Source organism: Microcaecilia unicolor, chromosome 14 (assembly GCF_901765095.1).
Source record: "Microcaecilia unicolor chromosome 14, aMicUni1.1, whole genome shotgun sequence".
Lineage (NCBI taxonomy): Eukaryota > Metazoa > Chordata > Amphibia > Gymnophiona > Siphonopidae > Microcaecilia > Microcaecilia unicolor.
The window spans coordinates 54,877,107-54,893,973 of NC_044044.1; the positions used below are offsets into that span (position 1 = coordinate 54,877,107).

Here is a 16,867-nt window from a genome sequence, read left to right on the forward strand (position 1 = left end):
TCAAATGAGGATGATCTTAGATTGGGAAAGGGGGATAAAGAAACCGGCGGTACAGGTGGAACAGTCATACTGGCCACAAAGAAGCCTGAGATCACTACTGTGGACAACGGATTCTATAGGGAAAGGGCAGCAGGGAGACAAGAGTCCATATCTATTGCACCTATTAGAATTGTGGGGGAGAATAAGGAAATGGTGGGGGTGGACGGAAGGAGTATCGTCTATGGCATCTATAAGGTGGGAACCCAAGTTTCGGGCGGGCAGGGAAAATGCAGCATTTGCAAGATGGGAGCAGAAGGGAGTGGTGAAATTTAGGGACGCTCTGCATGGGAGTGGAATGATGAGTTTAGAAGAGGTGACAGCCCGATATGGGATCCCGGAGGCAGAGAGATTTGCATATATGCAATTAAAACACTTTATGGATAAAGAGGGGTGGAAGAAGGGACACCCCAGGGATAAGGAAAGTTTAGAGAATCTGTGGATAGTACTGGGGAGAGTCCCAAAACCCATATCGGTTATATACAGATTTCTCCAAGGGGCTGAGGATAAAAAATACCCATTTCAGGAAGCTTGGGAGAGGGATCTGAAATACCAATTTACAGAGAGGGAATGGGAAAATATATGTGGGGAAGTACAAAAAGCCTCGGTTTGTGCGCTAATACAGGAGAACGCATACAAGGTTCTTACAAGATGGTACTATACCCCAGAGAGGCTAAACAAGATGTATGCAGGAGCATCGGACATGTGTTGGAGATGCAAAAGCCAGAAAGGCACATTTCTACATGTGTGGTGGACATGTGGGAGGGTGGTACCGTTTTGGGAGGCGGTAATGAGAGCGCTGGCCCGCACGATGGGAATATCCTTGGTGTGTGGGCCGCGACAATGCTTATTAGGAATGTATAATGAGCGAGAAGAGTGGGAGGAGAGTAAATTGATGCGGTGGGGACTGGCAGCGGCTAAGTGCCTCCTCGCGCGCTGCTGGAAATCTGTAGACCCCCCGAAAATAGAGGATTGGAAGATCAAGGTGAGACTTTTGTGGCATATGGAACTCTTAACAGTATACAGAAGGGAGGGTGAGCTTCGAAGAAAAAGGGGATGGGCAAGACTGCAACAAATGATTGAGGGATTATAAGGGGACGAGGACACATTCCAGGGAGAGGGGATAGGTAGGAAGGGGGGGAGGGATTGACTCAGGACAAATGGACTGACGGGGGGGGGGGGGAGGGGGGGGGGGTAGATAGGGGGGTAAAGTGGGTTTCACCTAGTGTTAGTTAAGGAGCAAAAATAAAGATGGAAATAGTATAGAGTGGAAAATGGATGGGAGGAATGGTAATAAAAGAATGGAGTGAAAATAGTAAGAGGTGTTAAAGTGATTATAAAATTAAAAAAAAAAAAAAAAACTAGCGAGATAGCCAATATAGTAGGAAGATGTAAAGAAATGGATCCATATGAGGTGAATACTCGTTGGACTGTTTACACAAATGTTTCAAAGGGTTTTCAAAGGTTGTAAAATAAAATAAGAACTTGAAGTATAAATAAAAAAAAAAAAAATAAAAAAAAAAAAAAAACAGTACAACCTAAGAGAAGTGACCAATGCATCCTTAGATGGGTCTCTGGGGGGGGGGGGGGGGGGAAGAGAAAGGGGAAAAAAAAAAACAAAACAAAACATAAAAGTTGAATTCTTGAGTGATGTGATTCTCTGAGTATCGACACAGAAAAGAAACTTATTGCCATCGCAAAGTCCATCTAATCTGCACTGTGACATCCCATAAATATTTGAAGGGATGTGATAGGAAGTTAAATAGTTTTTCAGGGTTGACGGAGAGGGAGGGGGGGTTGGGAGGGATAGAGAAAAGATGGGGGGCATGATTGGTCCCACCACCACCTGTGACAGACAGGCGGAAAGTAAAATTGGGGACAATATAGAGAGGAACAAGGTTGGAGGGTATTGTATTTTGAGATGTGAGCAATTAACAAGATGTGTCAATGTAAGTTATATAAGTTAATTGGACAGTCAAGATGTTGAGACTTTGAGAAGAAATGGAAACATAAGTGGATATATACTGTATGGTCTTATTGTTACAAGTGTTTAAAGATATTTCAAAAGACTTAATAAAAAATTTAAAGTAAAAAAAAAAAAAAAAAGTATAGATGGATGTTTTTGGAGTTTGCTTCCTCTTTTTTGTATAGATATTGGACATCACTTGTGAAGGCCTCATCCTTTTGGCAGTAAGGGCTCCCTCAGTAATCGGGCAGAGCTGATTACCGCTGGGTTAACGCTGTGCTAGAAATTATAGAGGTATTTTTCATAGCCCCAGAAATGGTATGCACTGAAGGTGGAATTACCGTCGGGAGCCACGTTGGGCCAGTGGTAGTTCTGGGTTGCCACGTGACAACCCTTTAGTAAAAGGACCCCAAAATGCTGTGCATCCTATTTTATACCTATGAGCCACTGATAATATGCATTAGCACATGCTAAACTTTAGCAAAAGGGTCTCTTAGAGAAGGGGTACCTCATTTTCTCAGCTGAAAAGGATTAGCTCCAACCCAACCCTGCAATGATACTACTCTATGAGAGACCAGGAAAGCAAAGTTGAATAAGATCAAAGAAGACATTGGGGCCGATATTCAACCCGTGGAAGGCAATCCGCATAAGTGATCGGCACTAAGCCTGGATATTCAATTCTGGGCCGTTTCTAGCGACTGGTGTTGACTATCCAGGTTTATTGCAGCCACTAAAAAGTTAACTGGCTATGCCGATATTCAGCACTAACCGATTAACCTTTTAGTGGTCAAAGACAGGCCTGATATTTAAGCAGCCTGTTTTGACAGCTCAACATAGCCGGTTTAGCGCTGAATATCCATGGTTAGGCACTTAAACTCTATTTAACCGACCAGGAGCTGTTCCTGGCTGGTTAAATTGTTTTGAATATCAGGGGGCCTCTGTTTATTCTGATTTCAAGCCAAACATTTGCAAGGAAACTGTAAAAGGAAAGAAGCGTCAAGAGCTAAAACTTCCGCAGAGCAATAACATTTTCCTCTGCTCCTGTGAAGCTTTGCAGAGATCAGGAAAACTCCAAGGGACCATTATTCAAAGGATTTATGCTCCTAACTTTGGGCCCCTTTTACCAAGCTATGGTAAAAAGGGGCCTGCAGTAGCGTTGGTATGTGTTTTTGACACACACCAAGGCCCCCTTTTACTGCAGTGGGTAAAAGGCTGGGTTTTTTTTTTTTTTTTAAGGAAATGGCCCTGCACTAATCACAGAGATTGGTGTGTGCCCATTTCTGGGGGGAGCCCTTACTGTCACCCATTTAGGTGATGGTAAGGGCTCCTGTGCTCTGATTACCACCAGGTAAGCCCCAGCACAACAAAAATACAAAATATTTTTGTAGTGCTGGAAATGGCACCTGCTGAGGGTGGGAACTACCATCACAGCATTCACTATGGTGATTTGTCTTGCTAAGCCACTGATTTGAATTGCTGAGTATGAGCAGCTTTTAAGTTCAGGGATGCTTCGGCATTTTTTTTATTAGATAACTGATTGCTTTTAGCAGCACTTCTATAAAGGGCTTTTCTAGTACCTTTCAACATTTAGCATCTAGAGTAATCATTCACTTTGACCCCTGAGGACATGCCAAAACATGGTCCGTGCTGAGTTTGTTCCATTCTTGTAGGCCTTTTGTGATTTTTTTTTTGTTTTTTTTGTGTGTTTTTTTTACATTGGATCTCACTCTTTTGTCACTCGTTCAACAACTGTGATCTGAAAAGGGGTGCTCAAAGAGGGACAAGGAGGAACTAGGTCTCCCCTGCCTTTTCAGCATATTAAAATCAACAGGTAAAATTCTCTGTGATGAAAATACATAAAATAAAGCCGAAAGGGCTCAGCACAATGAAGATCAGTCACACCCATCTCTCATTAGGATCCCCTTAAGAGGACATTCTCATCTGTGACAGACGCTTCAGAAAAAAAATGAACAGGTATCAAGTGCTATTGGGCTATTGTATGTAATGAAAGCAATGGCTAGGGGAGGGCACTGAACAACTGTATGGGATGATGGGATGGAACACAGGGATACAAAGCCTGTCACCTCTAGGACTGGAGGGCTCAAGAGATGGGCACAGGGATAGAGCCTGCTACCGGTAGGACTGGAGGGCTCAGGGGACGGACACAGGGATATAAAGCCTGTTACCTATAAGACTGGAGGGCTCAGAGGATGGACACATTGGTGAGATGAATATTGACACCACTCCGGCCAATATTCAAAACAATTTAATTGCCCGGGAATGGCCGCCGACCAGTTAAATCGCTTGTTTGCAACTATACGGTCATTTTCAGCAGCACTTAACCAGTTATCTTTGCTGAAAACTAGTGCCAAATTCAAAATCGGCTAACTTGTGGGCATTCAAGGGGCGAAGTCAGGTTAAGTGCCAATATTCAGCCACTCGCTGCATAAGTAAACAGCTTACATCGGGCATCATAAATAGCAATTCTATTTTTAAGTGATTTAGTTTATGCAGGCAAGAGCTGAATATTGACTTAGCCAGCTATGTGTTAGTCTGCTCAACCCCCCCCCCCCCCCCCCCCCAATTATTCAATGCCAAAGCCCGTACAGAGCCCAACACTGAATATCCGGAAATAATGTCGGCAGTGGGCAGCAAAATGCTCACCACCACCTGCTGAATTTTGGGGGGGACTGTGTCTAATTTACAGAGGAGCCCTATACTGCAAAAACCGAGAAACAGAATGGTTACTTGGTATACTGAAGACTGACAAAACTAAACATCAAAACATGGAATGGTGTGAAATAACATAGTAGATGATGGCAGATAAAGACCTGTATGGTCCATCCAGTCTGCCCAAAAAGATAAACTCATAGTATAGTATGATGTGATACTATACTACCAGGCTCATTTTTGAAAGAGAAGGATCGCCCAGATCAGTATAATCAAAAGCCAATTTTGGGCATCCCCAACTGCTTTCTGTCGCAGGGACGACCAAAGATCACCGGGGGGGGGGGGGGGGGGGGGGGGCGTGTTGGAGGCGTAGCAAAAGCGGGAATTGGGCGTGCCTAACACATGGGCATCCGTGACCCATAATGGAAAAAAAAGGGCATCCCTGACGAGCACTTGGACGACTTTACATGGTCCTGTTTTTTTACGACCAAGGCACAAAAAGGTGCCTGAACTGACCAGATGATCACCGGATAGAATCGAGGATGACCTCTTCTTACTCCCCCAGTGGTCACGAACCCTCTCCCACCCTCAAAAATATCTTTCACCAGCCTCAAATGTCATACTCAGGTCCATCACAGCAGTATGCAGGTCCCTGAAGCAGTTTTAGTGGGTACTGCAGTGCACTTCAGGCAGGCGGACCCAAGCCCATCCCCCCTACCTGTTACACTTGTGGTGATAAATGTGAGCCCTCCAAAACCCACCACAAACCCACTGTACCCACATCTAAGTGCCCCCCTTCACCCTTAAGGGCTATGGTAGTGGTGCACAGTTGTGGGTAGTGGGTTTTGGGGGCTCAGCACACAAGGTAAGGGAGCTATGGACTTGGGAGCAATTTCTGAAGTCCACTGCAGTGCCTCCTAGGGTGCCCGGTTGGTGTCCTGGCATGTCAGGGGGACCAGTGCACTACAAATGCTGGCTCCTCCCACGACCAAAGGGCTTGCATTTGGTTGTTTCTGAGATGGACGTCCTTGGTTTCCATTATCGCTGAAAATCAGAAACGACCAAGTCTAAGGATGACCTAAATTTCAGGATTTGGGCGTCCCCAACCGTATTATCAAAACAAAAGATGGACATCCCTCTTGTTTCGATAATAAGGGTTTCCCCGCCCCTCCATTGGGACGTTTTGCGAGGACACCCTCAGCAAAACTTGGGCGTCCCTTTCGATTATGTCCCTCTATATGATCTTGATTTGACTTGTCGTTGCCATTTTCAGGGCACAGACCATAGAAGTCTGCCCAGCACTGACCTATCTGTCCAGTTACTGAAACTGAATTTGTACAGCCATGATCAGGTCACAGACCATAGAAATCTGCCCAACACTGGCTTCACTTCCCAGTTACTGGTGTTGCCATCTAATCACCGCTAAACTTGTTTGGTTCTATGCCTTCTAAACAGGATTGCTTTGTGTTTATCCCACACATTTTTGAATTCCGTTACTATTTTCATCTTCACCACCTTCCATCGGAGGCATTCCAGGTATCTACAACCCTCTCTGTGAAAAAGTACTTCCTGACATTATTCCTGAGTCAGTCCCCTTGCAACCTATTGGTTTCTTTGTAGGTTAATACCTTTCAAATATTTGAATGTCTGAATCATATCGCCCCTGTCTCTTCTTTTCTCCATGGTATACATGTTCAGGTCATCAAGTCTCTCCTCATATGTCATGCTACACAAACCACATACCATTTTGGTCGCTTTTTTCTGAATTGCTTCAAGTCATTTTACATCCTTAGCAAGATATGGCCTTCAAAACTAAAATGGGGCCTCACCAATGACTTGTACAGAGGCATCAACACCTCTTTTTTTCTGTTGGTTATACCCCTCTCAATGCAACCTAGCGTCCTTCTAGCTGTGGCCACAGCCTTGTGACATTATTTCATCACCTTCAGATCCTCAGTTACCATCACCCCAAGGTCCCTCTCCTGAGTTGTGCTTATCAGTCTCTCTCCTCCTATTCTCATACATCTCTTTTAGATTTCTGCACCCCAAGTGCCTCACTCTGCACTTCCTGACATTAAAATTTAACTTAAAAATAAAATAATAAGCGCAGTGTCCTAAAGCTAATATCTCAACAATCAAATAAATTAATAAATAATAATAGTGAAACGGAAATGTGCTCAGTTGATATGTATTCAAACCATTACAACCTCAGCAGTTGATTGGTTGAACCAGAGGAACCATCATTGAACACTTGACATTCCTTCAAACTTGAAGAAATTAAGGACACCTTCTATAAATTCTATCAGGGGTTGTACCAGGTTGAAGAAACAGCAACACCACAAGAAACCCAGGAATATCTAACACAGGCAGTACTCCCGAGGGTGACAGCTATGGAGGCAGAGGCATTATCAAGCGAAATCACCTTAGAAGAGGTACAATGGGCCATCCAGGACCTGCCGAATGGGAAAGCACCGGGTCCCGATGGGTACACAAATAAATTTTACAAAAAGTATAGCAAATTCCTGGCCCCGGTATTGGTTCGAGTGTTTAATGAAATGGACCCTCACTTAGAGTTGCCATATTCATTGCTGAAGGGTTACAAGGTAAAGTTTGCCTATTTGCGGATGATACTAAGATTTGTAACACAGTGGACACCCCAGAGGGAGTGGAAAACATGAAAAAGGATCTGAAAAAGCTAGAAGAATGGTCTAAGGTTTGGCAATTAAAATTCAATGCGAAGAAATGCAAAGTGATGCACTTAGGGAGTAGAAATCCAAGAGAGGCGTATGTGTTAGGCGGTGAGAGTCTGCTAGGTACGGATGGGGAGAGGGATCTTGGGGTCATAGTATCTGAGGATCTGAAGGCGATGAAACAGTGTGACAAGGCGGTGGCCGTAGCTAGAAGGTTACTAGGCTGTATAGAGAGAGGTGTGACCAGCAGAAGAAAAGAGGTGTTGATGCCCCTGTACAAGTCGTTGGTGAGGCCCCACCTGGAGTATTGTGTTCAGTTTTGGAGGCCGTATCTTGCTAAGGATGTAAAAAGAATTGAAGCGGTGCAAAGAAAAGCTACGAGGATGGTATGGGATTTGCGTTACAAGATGTATGAGGAGAGACTTGCGGACCTGAACATGTATACCCTGGAGGAAAGAAGAAACAGGGGTGATATGATACAGACGTTCAAATATTTGAAAGGTATTAATCCGCAAACAAACCTTTTCCAGAGATGGGAAGGCGGTAGAACGAGAGGACATGAAATGAGATTGAAGGGGGGCAGACTCAAGAAGAATGACAGGAAGTATTTTTTCACGGAGAGGGTGGTGGATGCTTGGAATGCCCTCCCGCGGGAGGTGGTGGAGATGAAAACGGTAACGGAATTCAAACAGCGTGGGATAACATAAAGGAATCCTGTGCAGAAGGAAGAGATCCTCAGGAGCTTAGCCTAGAATGGGTGGCAGAGCTGGTGGTTGGGAGGCGGGGCTAGTGCTGGGCAGACTTATACGGTCTGTGCCGGGGCTGGTGGTTGGGCGGCGGGAATAGTGCTGGGCAGACTTATACGGTCTGTGCCAGAGCCGGTGGTGGGAGGCAGGGATAGTGCTGGGCAGACTTATACGGTCTGTGCCAGAGCTGGTGGTGGGAGGCGGGACTGGTAGTTGGGAGGCGGGGATAGTGCTGGGCAGACTTATAGGGTCTGTGCCAGAGCTGGTGGTTGGGAGGCGGGGATAGGGCTGGCCAGACTTATACGGTCTGTGCACTGAAGAGGACAGTACAAATAAATAGTAGCACATATGAATTTATCTTCTTGGGCAGACTGGATGGACCATGCAGGTCTTTTTCTGCCATCATCTACTATGTTTACTATGTTTATTGCCTCTCCGGACATATTGTTTAACCAAACACAGATCATACTTTTAAAAATTATACAACTCACAATGCTATAGCTATATCTACATGCAAGATTGATATACAATAATGGAACCATACAAATGTACAAAACTAAAAGATTATAAATATGCAAATTATCCCCCACTGAAAGCGTAATATTTATCTGATCATATTTAGATGACTTCTCCTTTTACAGACTTGCCCTATTTGAGACTGACGCTTCACATTATTCTGGTTCACCTGTCACGTATCCCCAAACATTGAATCCAGAAGCTTAACGCTCCCAGCACTACCATAACTCATGAATGTCCCCTTGACTCTGGCTGAGTTTAGCAGTATTGCATTTTCAAAAGGGAACCTATTGAACCAAAATAATATAAATCTCAACACACTAACCTAATAGCAAACAAATCTAAACATCTTCACAAAACTAAAGAAATACAAACAATGAACTCAAACTTCTGTCTCAGATGCTTAACCAGCAAGTGCGCAGAAGCAAATTTAAAGAGCCAAATTATTCAAATGATGCCCACACATATTCCTCAATCCTAATCACACCCATTCAATATCCTTATTAAGTCCATAGGGTTGTAAGGTATTCCTTGAGAAATGAATCACTGTTCTTTGTGAACCAGAATCTCAGCAAGGGAACCCCCCCCCTCTCCGATCAAAGGTAACCTACAGTACCATGAATCGCAAATCCACAACTGTATGGTTGTGTTCCAGCCAATGAGATGTTAAACAAACCTCCAATTTTGCAGTCTTAATGTTACTGTGTTCCCCCAATATGTGTTTTAATCTTATGCAATGGTTGACCATTGTACAACAAACCACAGGGCCAGCAGACACAATACCCCCCCCCTGGAGTAACAATTTGTCTTGCTTTTCAAATGGAAACGATGAGATCTCTGAGGCATGTAAATCACTGGATACTGTATTTGGATCCAGGTCCGGACCAGTAGGAGAGGTTGTTAGCAAATTAATCCACGCTCTCCACTCTTCACCAGCACTCAAAAACTCAGACCAGGCCAGAATTAGAGTTTTGAAACAAACATTTATTGGAAAAAAAAAGCCTTTAAGCAAAAGGAACATGGCTGATGGAAGCTGAAGACCCCAGACTGAATGTTATTTGTTCACCTGGTTATACACTTTTGCACTGTCCTTGAGTTGGCCAGAAAGCGGGAGAGTTTCTATTATGTATGAAAGTTGGTTAAATATTAATTATATGGATCATCGTTGGAGAAAGGGTTGGAATATTTATTGGTTGGTACTGGTTCTCCAACAACTAAGATGTTGGTGTCTTTTTAATATATCAAATCCATGATCGTACAATTTTTATTTATTTATTTTATTTAGATTTTGCTCACATCTTTTTTCAGTAGTAGCTCAAGGTGATTTACATTCAGGTACACTGGGTATTTTTCTGTCCCTGGAGGGCTCACAATCTAATTTTGTACCTGAGGCAATGGAGTGTTAAGTGACTTGCCCAAGGTCACAAGGAGCAGCAGTGGGATTAGAACCGGCAACCTCTGGATGTCAAGATTGGTGGTCTGATGATTAGGCTAGTCCTCCACAATGAATTCATTAAAATATTTAGTGGAAGAATTATGCATCGTGTACATTTTCAGAATAGTGTTATATTGGGTGATTTTAATTTATATCTGGATGTTGTTAATGATGGTTTAGCAAATCACTTTAAAGATCTTGAATGGTCTCTCACTCAGGCCATATTTATTGACATCTACTTTGACCAATACTAGATAAGGTTGTTGATTTATCTATTTCACTATTAATCTGGTCTGATCACTAGAATTTGGGCCCTGTTTACTAAGGTACACTAGTGTTTTTAGTGCACGCTAAACGCTAGTCACCCATATGTTTCTATGGGTGATTTTAGTGTTTAGCATGCACTAAAAATGCTAGCACACCCTTAGCACTGCTTAGTAAACAGGGCCCTTTACTTTTTTTGTACTGGAGGGAGATCAAGCACATTTTGAGGACAGGGAAGGTTTATGGAAAAGAAGTTGTGATGTGATATGCATAAATTTAAATTCAATGCTGGCTCAATATTTAAGACATTAGCCAAGTAGCCCCACTGAAGTATGTTAGAAAGGTAGTCACCATCTCACCATGGTTTACTTCTGAGTTAAACTTAAAAAAAAAACCCTGGAATGTAGGAAATTAGGAGGTGCATAATCGAACGCGGACGCCCATCTCCATGGGCGACTATCTCCGAGGACAGGTATGCGAAGGGGCGGGACAGACCGTATTTTCAAAAAAGATGGGTGTCCATCTTTTGTTTCGATAATACGGTTGGTGCTGGGCAAATGCATCGGATTTGGGCGGATTTGAGATGGGCGGTATCAGTTTTCAGCGATAATGGAAACCGAAGCCGCCCAGCTCAAAAACGAACACATCCAAGGCATTTGGTCATGGGAGGGGCCAGGATTCGTAGTGCACTGGTCCCCCTCACATGCCAGGACACCAACCGGGCACCCTAGAGGGCACTTGTAAAAAGTAAAAAAAAACAGTAAAATACCTCCCAAGTCCATAGCTCCCTTCCCTTGGGTGCTGAGTTCCCCAAATCCCCCCCCCCCCCCAAAAAAAAAAAAACCCACTCCCCACAACTCTACACCAGTACCATAGATCGGTGCTGGGGCCGATTCTGTTCAATATATTTGTGAGTGACATTGCCGAAGGGTTAGAAGGTAAAGTTTGCCTATTTGCGGATGATACTAAGATCTGTAACAGAGTGGACACCCGGGAGGGAGTGGAAAACATGAAAAAGGATCTGAGGAAGCTAGAAGAATGGTCTAAGGTTCGGCAATTAAAATTCAATGCAAAGAAATGCAAAGTGATGCACTTAGGGAATAGAAATCCACGGGAGACGTTTGTGTTAGGCGGGGAGAGTCTGATAGGTACAGGCGGAGAGAGGGATCTTGGGGTGATAGTATCTGAGGATTTGAAGACGACGAAACAGTGAGACAAGGCGGTGGCCGTAGCTAGAAGGTTGTTAGGCTGTATAGAGAGAGGTGTGACCAGCAGAAGAAAGGGAGTGTTGATGCCCCTGTATAAGTCGTTGGTGAGGCCCCACCTGGAGTATTGTGTTCAGTTTTGGAGGCCGTATCTTGTTAAGGATGTAAAATGAATTGAAGCGGTGCAAAGAAAAGCTACGAGAATGGTATGGGATTTGCATTACAAGACGTATGAGGAGAGACTTGCTGAACTAAACATGTATACTCTGGAGGAAAGGAGAAACAGGGGTGATATGATACAGACGTTCAAATATTTGAAAGGTATTAATCCGCAAACAAACCTTTTCAGGAGATGGGAAGATGGTAGAACGAGAGGACATGAAATGAGATTGAAGGGGGGCAAACTCAAGAAAAATGTCAGGAAGTATTTTTTCACGGAGAGAGTAGTGGATGCTTGGAATGCCCTCCCGCGGGAGGTGGTGGAAATGAAAACGGTAACGGAATTCAAACATGCGTGGGATAAGCATAAAGAAATCCTGTGCCGAAGGAATGGATCCTCAGGAGCTTAGTCAAGATCGGGAGGTGGGGATAGTGCTGGGCAGACTTATACGGTCTGTGCCAGAGCCGGTGGTTGGGAGGTGAGGATAGTGCTGGGCAGACTTATATGGTCTGTGCCAGAGCCGGTGGTTGGGAGGAGGGGCTGGTGACTGGGAGGCGGGGATAGTGCTGGGCAGACTTATACGGTCTGTGCCCTGAAGAGCACAGGTACAAATCAAAGTAGGGTATATACAAAAAGCAGCAAATATGAGTTATCTTGTTGGGCAGACTGGATGGACCGTGCAGGTCTTTTTCTGCCGTCATCTACTATGTTACTATGTTATGGGTGAAGGGGGGCACCTACATGTGGGCACAGTGGGTTTGGGGGGGGGGGTGGATGGCTCCCATTTACCACCACAAGTGTAACAGGTGGGGGGATGGTGGGCCTGGGCCCACCTGCCTGAAGTGCACTGCACCCACTAACAACTGCTCCAGGGACCTGCACACTGCTGTCATGGAGTTGGGTATGACATCTGAGGCTGGCATACAGGCTGGGAAAAAAAAGTTGTAAAAGTTCTTTTTTTTTGGTGGAAGGGGGTTAGTGACCACTGGGGGAGTCAGGGAAGGTCATTCCCGATTCCCTCGGGTGGTCATCTGGGCAGTTGGGGCACTTTTTGGGACTAGTTTGTGAAAAAAAAAAGGGTCCAAAAAAAGCAGCCCAAATTCTCGCTACTGCCACCCTTCTTTTTTCCATTATTGGCCAAGGGCGCCCACTCTCCTCGGCTGATAAACATGCCTCAGTCCCACCTTCACCACGCCTCCGACACGCCCCCGTCAACTTTGTTCGTTCCCGTGACAGACTGCAGTTGGAGGCGCCCAAAATCGGCTTTCAATTATACCAATTTGGGCGCCCACCTCCCGATTTGGGTTGAAATATGGGCGTCTTTCTCTTTCGAAAATAAGCCTATTGGGGTCCTTTTACTAAGCTGCGGTAAAAAGTGGCCTGTGGTATTGCTGGACCATTTTTTACCACGTCCAGGAGAACGGGCATTTTTTAAGGGGCCAGAAAATGGACATGCGCTAAAGTTGAAACCAGCATGCATCCATTTTTGGCCTGAGATCTTCCCGCCACCCACTGACCTAGTGGTAAGGTCTCATGCACTATCCACACGGTAAACATGCAGCTCGCCAACTGCTGTTTACAGCCAAGTAAGTGGACCACTGTAGAAAACAGAAAATTATTTTCTACCACGTGATTCAGTGCCACACCATATTTGGAACTGCTGCTCGTCTCAAGTGCTAGCCAGGCGGTAGTGCCGATTTGGTGCGCGCTGTACACATGTACACCCTTTCGCAGCTAAGTAAAAGGGCCCATAGAGAGGTTATGGTTGCATACTAGACTTGATAGTGGTAGACTGAAGTGGAGGGATAGTATTAGATATTATAAAAAGGAGATCCAACCAACTATAGTAGTCGACCTTTAGATACAGTAGTTTTTCTCTGTTCCTGGAGGGCCTCCCATACAATATGAAGGGGTTTAAATGGAATTTAAAATTGGGTCCCTTATGTGAAGTCCATTTCACAGACCACTAGCTGCCCCTCTGCACTGCTGTTATGTCTATAAGGCCAGCTCATTAGAAATGCTTGTTTGGCTACATTTTTCCCTGGAACTATTTTTTTTTAATGGATGTATTCAGCATGAAAACATCTAGCTGAAAGCCTTAATTGAATCAGACATTTAGACGTTTTTCTGGTTGGATTAAGGTTGTGAGCTAGACTGGTTTTTGAGTCATTTTTGGCAAAACGTCCCAATTCGGACTTAGACATATTGAAAATGCCCCTCAATGTCTACAGTACTTCAGTAAGCAGGTGAAAGCTTGGCTCTTCTCCCAAACCTTTAGTGGAAGAAGTAACTAATTTGCTAGTCATACACAAGAACTAACACTGGTTTACACATACTGTAGTAGGACTTGTATATCCACTCCAGCCCTAGCAGAGATTACATTCATGCACCTTTCTGACTTCACATAAGAACAAATTTTTTCAAGACAAACTCATCAAGCTACAGAGCTCCCTTCCGCTGAACAATTCCAGCATTAGTGATTTTATTAGTGCCTTGGATCCGGGGCCTGACGGCAAGCCAGCAGACAGTTTGTTCTCAAGCTTTTCACCTCTTTCCGTAGATTCCGTCAAGCTGGAGCTTCGCAGATTTGTCAGGAAATACTGCAGGTTGGATATGTGCCCCAATTATTTACTCCAATGTGCCCCTGCCTGTTTCCTAGATGACTTGACACTGCATCTCAACTACATGCTTGGTAATGGCAATTTCTCTGTAAGCTATGGTAACATCTTTCTTACCCCAGTACCCAAAGATGCCAAGAAAAAGAGTAGTGATCTGTCCAATTACTGACCAATAGCATCTATTCCCTTTTTTGTGAAACTCATGGAGAGCTTGGTGAATAAACAACTTAGTGAGCACTTGGACAAGTTTAATATTCTGTAAACCTCGCAGTCGGGATTTCGACCGCTCCACAGTACTGAGACCGTGCTTGTCACTCTCCTATCCAACTTTAAGAGGGAAATAGCTGTAGGGAAGAGTATTCTCCTCCTGCAGTTCGACATGTCAAGTGCCTTCGACATGGTACACCATGGCATCCTGCTGTGGCTCCTAGACTACTTTGGTGCCAGTGGAAATGTACTAGCCTGGCTGAGAGGCTTTCTAACATCAATAACCTACCAAGTAAACACCAACTCTAACTTATCATCTCACTGGAAAGCAGACTGTGGAGTGCCGCAGGGTTCCCCACTATCACCAACCCTCTTCAACATGATGCTGATTCCTTTGGCAGCGGCTCTTTCCAAACTGGGTCTTAACCCATTTATCTATGCTGATGATATCACTAGCGTCATCCCTTTTGAATAAGACCTAAATGAAATAACCAGTAAGATCCGGCAAGGCTTTAACACCATGCTCGATTGGGCCAACTCATTTTGATTCAAATTCAATGCCAAGAAAACACACCGTTTGATTCTCTCCTCTCCCTACAACAAACTCAGACCTCCTACATTAATTACTCCTGAGTTCGTCCTGCCAATCTCGGAGTCCTTAAAAATTTTGGGAGTCATAGTTGATAGATCCTTGACATTGAAGCAGCAAGTGATCTCTACAGTCAAGCAAATGTTCTTCTCTCTCTGGAAGCTTAAGCATATCCAGCCTTATTTCCCTAGAGAAGTATTCCGCAACCTAGTCCAGTCCCTAGTTATAAGCCGTCTCGATTACTGCAACAGTATCTACGGGGGATGCACAAGTATGCTCCTAAAAAAATTGGAAACTGCTCAGAACACAGCAGCCCGACTCATCTTCGGTAAATCGAGATTTAATAGTTCGAGACCACTGCGTGAGAGGCTGCACTGGCTACCTGTGAAGGACCGCATCGCTTTCAAGATCTGCGCATTGGTACACAAAATCATCTATGGAGAAGCCCCTGCTTATATGGACACTCTTATTAACTTGCCACCCAGGAACTCCCACAAGTCAGCTTGTTCATACCTCAATCTCCACTACCCAGCTTTTAGTGGCCTTAAATATAAGACTGTCTATGCTGCACTCAATTGTGGAACGGGCTGCCTCAGGTGGTCAAATTCACTCCTGATCACCCGACCTTCAAGAAGCGACTCAAGACCTTCCTTTTTGGTAGAGCATACGCAGTGAGCCCGCCTGGCGCCACATCCTTCTAAACCACGGCTATCCTAGTGACAAATGTCACCTTCTCCTCTCTCCCTTTCCTTTCTATGTTATTTCTCTTTCCCTTTCACAACTCTGAATATTGTATTTTGAATTAATGTTTGCTTAATAGACTACTGTACACCACATTGAGCCTGCCTCTGGGTGGGAATATTGTGGGATATAAATGCCATAAATAAATAAATAAATAAAATAAATAAATAAACAAACATAAGATAACATAAGAGTAGCCATACTGGGTCAGACCAATGGTCCATCTAACCCAGTATCCTGTTTTCCAAACAGTGGCCAAGCCAGGTCACAAGTACCTGGCAGAAACCCAAATCATGGCAACACTCCATACTACAAATCCCTGGGCAAGCAGTTGCTTCCCATGACTGTCTTAAAAGCAGACTATGGACTTTTCCTCCAGGAATTTGTCCAAACCTTTTTTGAACCCAGATACGCTAACCGCTGTTACTACCTCCTCTGGCAAAGAGTTCCAGAGCCTAACTATTCATTGAGTGAAAAACAATTTCCTCCTGTTTTAAAAGTATTTCCATGTAACTTCCTCGAGTGTCCCCTAGTCTTTGTACTTTTGGAACAAAAAAAAAATCGATGTACTTCTACTCATTCTACACCACTCAGGATGTTGTAGACCTCAATCAAATCTCCCCTCAGCCGTCTCTTTTCCAAGCTGAAGAGCCCTATAGCCTTTCCTAATACGAGAGGAGTTCCATCCCCTTTATCATTTTAGTTGCTCTTCTTTGAACCTTTTCTAATTCCGCTATATCTTTTTTGAGATACGGCGACCAGAACTGAATGCAATACTCCAGGTGCGGACGCACCACGGAGCAATACAAAGGCATTATAGTCCTCTTATTTTCTCTGTCTTCCACCTTCGCTTATACCCTATGCTGTCTATTAAAATGTTTTGTTGCATGTTGTGTTGACATTGTAAACAGCATACTATATCACAAAAGAGAGGGTAATACAGCATACAAGCATACAATATAGACAAGAAAAAGCAACACTGGGCCTTCAAGAAAGAGACAATGGCAGTCCTTTATTGTGAAAA

At 44.2% G+C, this 16,867-nt stretch overlaps 1 protein-coding gene across 8 annotated transcripts in view; it reads right to left on the bottom strand.

Moving 5' to 3' along the window:
* Positions 1 to 16,867, bottom strand: part of CADM3 (cell adhesion molecule 3) — a 656,955-nt gene that overhangs the window by 460,158 nt on the left and 179,930 nt on the right. The gene's annotated exons all lie outside the window — the stretch shown is intronic.